The 8,133-nt window shown below is 39.7% G+C and overlaps 1 long non-coding RNA gene across 1 annotated transcript; it reads left to right on the top strand.

Moving 5' to 3' along the window:
• Positions 1-792: 792 nt before the first annotated feature.
• On the top strand, positions 793-7,510 carry LOC121394583. Its single transcript, XR_005961796.1, has 2 exons — positions 793-1,837; positions 7,177-7,510. It is a non-coding gene; the product is annotated as an uncharacterized LOC121394583 (long non-coding RNA).
• Positions 7,511-8,133: the final 623 nt, after the last annotated feature.

The raw sequence follows: 8,133 nt of genomic DNA, 5'->3' as shown, positions 1-8,133 counted from the left end.
TACCTTTTTTAAAGGGGAATTTAGACTATTTTAGTGCAGAGTGAGCAATTTCTCTGCACAATGATGCAGCCTGCTTCTACTTGGTTAAAAGTTACCATGGGGGTTAAAAGGGGGAGGCTGCCTCAGGGTGGAAGTGAGGGTAGAATCACCCCTGGGTGCAAAGGTTTTAGGCCCAATGGTAATGCTGGATTCATGGTGTTACAGGACCTAATAGTAGGAGCTGATAATGAATGACACTAGTATAGATAATAGGGCTACAGGGGAGGAATCGATGAAATAGACCTTTGATGGCTGAGGGCCAGAGACAGTGACTGATAGAAAGATTCAGTCAGAACCAGATGGAAAGGCTCATAGATAGGTTGTGATGTTTTTTAGATGTTTTAGCCAGGGAATAATCGAAATGGTGAGTAATAGACGAATGGTGCAGGGCAAAGGCTGATGGTAATGACTAGTGGCAAGAGTTAGAAGAGGCTGATGGCAGAGGCAGGGGCTGAAAAAAAACCCGCCAAAGGCAGAGTTTGATGTCAAGGGCCAAACCCTGGGGCAGATGGCAACTGATGGAAGCTCAGGTAGGCCAAAATTAAGATAACAATAATGAGGACAGAAAACTAGGGGGTATATTTATCAAAGAGTGAAGTTAATAGTGAAGTTCCGCCACTAGAGTGAAATTCCACCACTCTCCATTCATTTCTATGGGATTTTTATAGGCGTATTTATCAAAGGGTGAACTTTCACTTTCACTCATTGATAAATACGCCTTTCAAAATCCCATAGAAATGAATTGAGAGCTGCGGAATTTCACTCTAGTGGCGGAACTTCACTCTTTTTTTCCCCTAGAAGTCATGGAATTGATGATGGGGCCTGATGTTTGTCGTGCCATGGGGACGATGGTAGGGTATAAGAACACCATCAGTGCCAGAAGGTCCAGAAATGGCTGGAACCTGTGAAATTTAATCCAGACATGCCATATCTTGAAGAGATACCTGATCACCTGATGTGATAGTATGTTTCAGGGACTCCAAGAATGATGGTGGCTCCTCACATGTCTTCTTAAAATCCACAGGTGACAACTGCAGTTAAAAAATATAAATTAGGTTGTTGCTAAAAAAAAAAAATGTAAGTATAGTAGATGGCATTAGTACAATACACACAATTGAGTGCAATTGTAATTGTTGTGGCATGCCATAGAGAGTTTTCCACAGAGTTAATAAACCTAGGCCTAGTCCTAACCGCCTATGTAGATACTGTAGAACAGGAAGACACGGGTCTCTAGCCCTGAATATGTATTAAAACACAAACATCTAGAGATTTCAAGATAAGTGCCTATTCATAATAAGCAGTAGCATACCAAAACACATGTAGTCATGTACTTACTGCTTCTGGCTGGGAAGGGGGTGGTAGAGTCCGTTTTTCTAGTTGCACCCAATCAATGGCATTAAAAAATGGGTGCTCCCGAATATTTCCATTGCAGCCCAGTCGTTCTTTTGGATTTTTCTTCAGGAGCTAAAGAAAGAAAACATTATCAGATATTTATTGCTAATATGAAGCTACACACCTTCACTAATACCCTCATAGCACAGGGATTTTGTCCAATTGCCTATATACTATTCAGCAAACAAGAATATCCAGTTAGTGTCACTGCTAGATCTCTAGGATCAGTATCATTTCTCTGGCAAATTATATAATATAGCAGAACTAGTTATACCCTCTCCATAAATTCCAATACTTACCATTCTCAGGAGATCTTGCAATTCGAAGCTGAACCTTATCAGAATGCATGGCTGTCCAAGAAGAATAGACAAACGGCATTCTGTCCTGTTGCCGTACTCCATGAATGGTGAGCTCCCACATGCCATTTTACATATGATGATCCCTAATGCCCACCAGTCTACGCCTCCATTATAGCTCTTCTCTTTTAACACCTAGATTTGAAAAAAAAAAGATTGTTATTAAAATCCTCTAGTGCATGCATTTAACTAAATCTCTGCTCTTTCTGTAACTCTCTCTTGTGCTGAAGCTGTTCTCATGTGTAGTAAACTCCCAGCAATTACTCTAGGGTGCATGTGTCCCACCCTGGGCAGCACAGTGGTTACCTGGGAACAGTTAAAATGATGTATAGAAAGGAACCCAGAGCACGCTATCTGGCACCCCCACCTAGTGATTGACTTTTGTTTCCCTTTTAATCTGAATTGCCTTGTATAGAAAAAAATCATATACCAGCAAAACACAAAAAATACATATTTTTTAGTTGAGTATTTAAATGCATGAAATAAACTTATAAGTATAAGCACAACTTAGAGAATCTATTACCTTTCTGCTTTATGCATTTAAATTGAATCACAGTCACATACCTCTGGGGCCATAAAGGGCAGTGTTCCTTTTATGCCTTTGATTCTTTTCTTGCCAAACACGCCCTCAGCTGCCAATCCAAAGTCGACGACCTTTATATGTCCCTCGTTGGTTACCAGGATATTAGCTGGTTTAAGATCCCTGCAAGGTAAACATTAGGGTTAAAAAATTAAAAGGAATTGAGAAAGAGCAGGGAAGTAGAGTGAGAGGTTAGTATAAATGTTGGGAGTCAGCCAGTACTATTTTATGAGTGGGGGTGAGAAGGAATGTGAACCCTCTTCCCCAAATTCATGAGGTGTTACAGTTTGTTTAATACTCTGTTGAATACTCCATTTTCTTAATACTCTATTTTTAATACTTTATTACTGATGTCCTGGCAGTGATTTCAATGCATTGCAATGAAAAGCTGTATAACATACAGACGGCAAAATGCACCATGTGCCATTTACATAAGAGTAATTTTATTTGAGCGAACAATGGGTTTAAGTTTAAAATGCAGAAACAATATATGAACAGAAAGATAATATATGGGATGTTTATAAATTTTACATACCGATGAATAATCCCTTTGGAGTGGAGAAACTGCAGGCCGCACACCAGTTCTGCTGCGTAGAATCTTTGGAGAAAAGAAATCATTTAACATTTCTGTAGTGAATACATTTGTTTGCTTTGTTTATACTATAGTTATTATTATAACGGTGCTTTGACCCTGCTGTAATATATGAGGGCCCACTAACTAAAGGCTAGGCACACCTGTAGGACTGCTATGGGACATAAACCATGGCCCTTACAGCTCAATGCAAGGGGTCGCCCTAGTCCTTCAAGCATTCTGAATGACGGTCACATCTCCATATGTCTTCACAAAGGCAGCACTCTATACAGGATGAGACACAACTCTTTTTGCCCCATTCTAGCAAATTATAATGAGGTGATGTGTAAATTGAATAACACAAGATGCTTTGTACATATTTGCTTACTGTAGGGACAGTGGGTTTACTGCAATAGGAAGTGAAGCTACAGGACAGCACTTTATAGAAGAGAAAGATATTATTTGTTGTGCCATTACAGATATATTATATACATAGATTCCCTAGCTGATTTCCTTTACAAAAACAAAAGATGAAATTCAGTCGGCTGAAGATACCGAATGCTGACCTCGTTCCATCCTTCCTTCTGCATGTACTCTAGGCCAGCTCCTGCTCTGTTACCCCATTACAAACACATAAAGTCACTTACGTTACTAAGTCCATCTCCAGCTGGCCAGCATTCTTGATGACATTTCTTAGGGTCCCTCCACTGACATACTCCATAGTGAGCAGAGCATGCCGCTGGTTAAAGAAATAAAAGGCAAAATTACTAAACTACAAGCACATATGGTTGAAAACACGTGATTACAAAGTTTTGCACACATTAGCAACATTTTTGGTCAATGTCCTTTTGTACTAAATAAATGATCAATTAGCAGTTAGGTAGGTTTTACTTGGACACAATATTAAAATTGTTGAATGTATTTTTTTTCCAGTCACAGCTACTACAATACAGTCTCACTAATCAAATTACTGAACAGCAGGGGTGTAACTATAAAGAACACAGACAGTGCAACTGCTGGAGGGCCCAGGAACTATAGGGGGCACAGTGAGACTGATAAGTAGCTGCAGTATATTTGCTAAAGTCAGTCAGCTTATTGGGGGCAGTGGAATATACCTTACGTTTTTTCATTCATTAGGGTTGCCCCTCCCCCCCTTTGGATGCAGTCTCCCCTCTCAATACCCCCCGATGGCGGATCTGCTCATCTTGCGCACAATGTGTGTTTTAGCTTGAGCTGCCCCAAACCTTTACTCACCCTGCACCCAGGATTGCTGTCCTTGGCCTTTACTAAAATAACTATAAGAATGCCAGCTCTTCTAGCCTCCTATGTAGACTGGCAAGGGAAAGCTACAGGTGGCATTTTCTGAAGAATACTACTTTGGAGCTCAAGGAAAATGTAAAAACGTTATTGGGGTTATTTATACTCATTTTGTGGTTCTCTGGTATTGTAAGAGTATTCTTATATAAAGTTGCAACTATGGTATCCCAGGTACTCCACTGCAGATTCCATGACCCACCCTGTTTACATCATGGCCTGCCCCCTTTGGGAATACTTAGGGGCCGATTCACTAACTTAGAGTGAAGGATTCGAAGTAAAAAAAACTTCGAATTTCGAAGTGTTTTTTTGGGCTACTTCGACCATCGAATGGGCTACTACGACCTTCGACTGCGACTTCGAATCGAACTATTCAAACTAAAAATCGTTAGACTATTCGACCATTCGATAGTCGAAGTACTGTCTCTTTAAGAAAAAACTTCGACCCCCTAGTTCGCCATCTAAAAGCTACCGAACTCAATGTTAGCCTATGGGGAAGGTCCCCATAGGCTTTCCTAAGTTTTTTTGATCGAAGGATATTCCTTTGATCGTTGGTTTAAAATCCTTTGAATCGTTCGATTCGAAGGATTTTATCGTTCGATCGAAGGAATAATCCTTCGATCGTTCGATCGCACTATTTGCGCTAAAATCCTTCGACTTCGATATTCGAAGTGGAAGGATTTTAATTCCCAGTCGAATATCGAGGGTTAAGTAACCCTCGATATTCGACCCTTGGTGAATCGACCCCTTAAAGTTAACCTAAATGTGAACTACCCAATAAAGGTAGTGATGATATGTTGTACCTGTGTTTGGAATGATCCATGACCATGACAAAGGTAGGGGCATCCAGCAGCCGTCTTCAGTACCCTTGCCTCAGTGATGATGCTGGACATGTTGGTCTTGTCGCTCTTCTTGATGACCTTGATGGCCATATGCTGGCTCCTGCTAGGAAAAGATACCAACCATACCTAAAAAAGGCAGAATAAGAAATAAAATGTTAGAAATTCACTTCTGTGATCCATGGCTGGATTTACCTTTGTCACCATAGGCCACTTTTGTTCTACTCCCCCACAAGCCAGTACTAAATTGTTTCTCATTCTATCTGTATATAATAGACATAAACTATTCATCCCAAGACATTTGCTAGTGATACACAAGGGCCGCCTTTTAGCTCAGAATATGTGCCCTCTAGACCAGGGTCTATCTGGCCTTTCCTTAACAGTTATTTATAATGTCTCAGTAAAGATATATAAAAAAAAGAGGGGGAGTGATCAATGCACATTCCCTGGTCCCCTGTTAAATAAGTAATTTAGTATCTTTGGGAGTACATGTATTTACAAAAACAGGGTTTTTAGTTAAAAAGTTGTGATTATAAAATTGGTAAGCCACCATACCACGTTACATTAAACCCCATTAAAGGTCAAGGTAAACCTCAGTAAAGATATATGGGAATTCCCTGCTTCTTATATTCCTTAATACTAAATAAGAAAACACAGGTATGGTTACCCAGAAGCCCAGCACTTACTTTGCCGAATGTTCCACTCCCAAGCTCAGCATGGATGGTGCAGTTGCTGATTGCTACTGGGAGAGGAATCTCTTCTTCCACACGGGGCCTCTTTAATCCACTTCTTCCTTCTGAGAGAAATGCTATAAACAAATTCAAAGAATGGTAATTAGTAGTTACATGGGTTGTCCACCTTTGAGTTAACTTTAGGGTAAGGGCACATGGGGAGATTCGGAGAGATTTCGTCACCTTGTGACTAATCGCCTATTCTTCTGGGCTACAAATTGTTGTGTATTTTAATGAATACACAAATCTCCCCGAATTGCTTTCTCCTGCCTTCCCGCCGGCTATAATAATAAAAAATGCCAGCAGGATGGCACACGCAGCGCTCCATTTTTCGAAGTTGCCTCACAAGGAATCCCGCTGGTGATTTCTCATTATAGCCGACGGGAAGGCTGGGGAAAGTAATTCGGGGAGATTGTCACCCAGAAGAAGAGGCGATTAGTCGCCAGGTTACTAAATCTCCCCGTGTGACCTTACCCTAAGTATGATGTAAAGAGGGATATTCTGAGACTATTTGCAATTGGTTTTTAATTTTTATTTGTGATTAGTTATTTAGCTTTTTATTCAACAGCTCTCCAGTTTGTAGCTTCAGCAATTGGGTTGCTAGGGTCCAAATTACCTTAGCAACCATGCACTGATTTGAATAAGAGACTGGAGTGTGAATTGGAGAGGGCCTAAATAGGAGAGGAGTAATAAAAAGTAGCAATAACTATAAATGTGTAACCTTACAGAGCATTTTTTTCTTAGATGGGGTCAGTGACCCCCATTTGAAAATTGGAAAGAGTCAGAAGAAAAAGGCAAACAATTCAAAAACTATAAAAATAAATAAATAATGAAGACCAATTGAAAAGTTGCTTAGAATTAGCCATCCTATAACACACTAAAAGTTACCTTGAAGGTGAACCACCCCTTTAATGGAAAAAATAAGCGCAACGGGAATAATAATTCTTCTCAGCAAAAGTTTTTGCAATAGAAGCAGCCATTCACTAAACAGATACAAACATATATTGACACCAATAAATAGAGACACCTGTAGATATTTACTATCACACATCTATATATAGATAAACACACAAATATATGATATATATAGTTACACTGATACAGATTAACAGAGAAACACAGTTAAATATATAATATATCACTTTTTTAGATAACCAACTGACAAATATATTTTGACAGTTGAAATAGACTGAGATCATTTAATTGATACAGATCACTAATACTTTGTCCACACATAAAATCATTTAAACCCAATAGAATTGTTTTGCCACCAATAAGGTTTTCATTATTGTGTTTCAATAGAATTGTTTTGCCACCAATAAGGTTTTCATTATTGTTTTTCATCATTTTTTAGGATTACGTACAAAAAAACAGTTGATGCAGACGTATAAAATCACCCGGTTCTACTTACGTTCTGTTGAGGAGCTGCGTCGGGGTCTTTTTCCTCCTTGCGTTGTTTTTTGCTCCCTGTCTGAGCTGCACCCGTGTTTTTTCGCCTTTTTGCTCCTTTTTCTCCCACTTCTTTGCTCAGTGCTGCTCCTGTCGTCGATTCGTCTCTTCATCTTGACGGTACCAATAAGATCTCAAATATTGGACTAAAGTTGGATTTTCTTCTTTCTTCAAAAGCAACCTCAACGAAAGTTTGTGAATTTGCTTTCAGCTGCAAAAATAAAAATCGCTTTTCCGCACTGTGAAATCTCTTTGAATCGATTGGAAATCCGCAAATCACCAAGAGATGCTCTCTGGTCTGAGACAAACCAGTACTGATCCCAACTGCCACTGGTACTTGTCTCTAGACCTCTGATTCCAACTGCCACTCTGGCATGTGTCATAGCCTGCATGCAATGGCATCTGAATGTAAAACTGTGCACCCCCCATAGAAGCTCAGGTCCAGTCAAAATATTATCAGTGGACTTTCAAGGGATTGTTTATTTGCAGTTGGTTTTCATTTTTTATTATTTGTGGGTTTTTACGTATCTAGATTTTTATTCAGCAGCTCTCCAGTTTGCAATTTTACCTGGTTGCTAGGGTCCTAATAACCCTAGCAACCATGCATTGATTTAAATAAGAGACTGGAATATGAATAGGAGAGGCCCTGTATAGAAAGATGAGTAACAACAAGTAGCAATAATAAGACATTTGTAGCCTTACAGAGTATCTGGATCCCCACACATTGGATCAGGGAAAGCACTAAACATAAATCACTATTAGTCTGTGATCCCGACACTACAGACCAGTCTTGCCTGAGGGGAGAGCTACCACCTTGCTATTCCTCCTAGTTTTCCTAGAAAGTGCTGGTACAGAGAACTAC

Source organism: Xenopus laevis, chromosome 6L, assembly GCF_017654675.1.
Source record: "Xenopus laevis strain J_2021 chromosome 6L, Xenopus_laevis_v10.1, whole genome shotgun sequence".
Lineage (NCBI taxonomy): Eukaryota > Metazoa > Chordata > Amphibia > Anura > Pipidae > Xenopus > Xenopus laevis.
The sequence above is the reverse complement of the archived record's forward strand: the minus strand, read 5'-3'. Positions and strand labels throughout refer to the sequence as shown.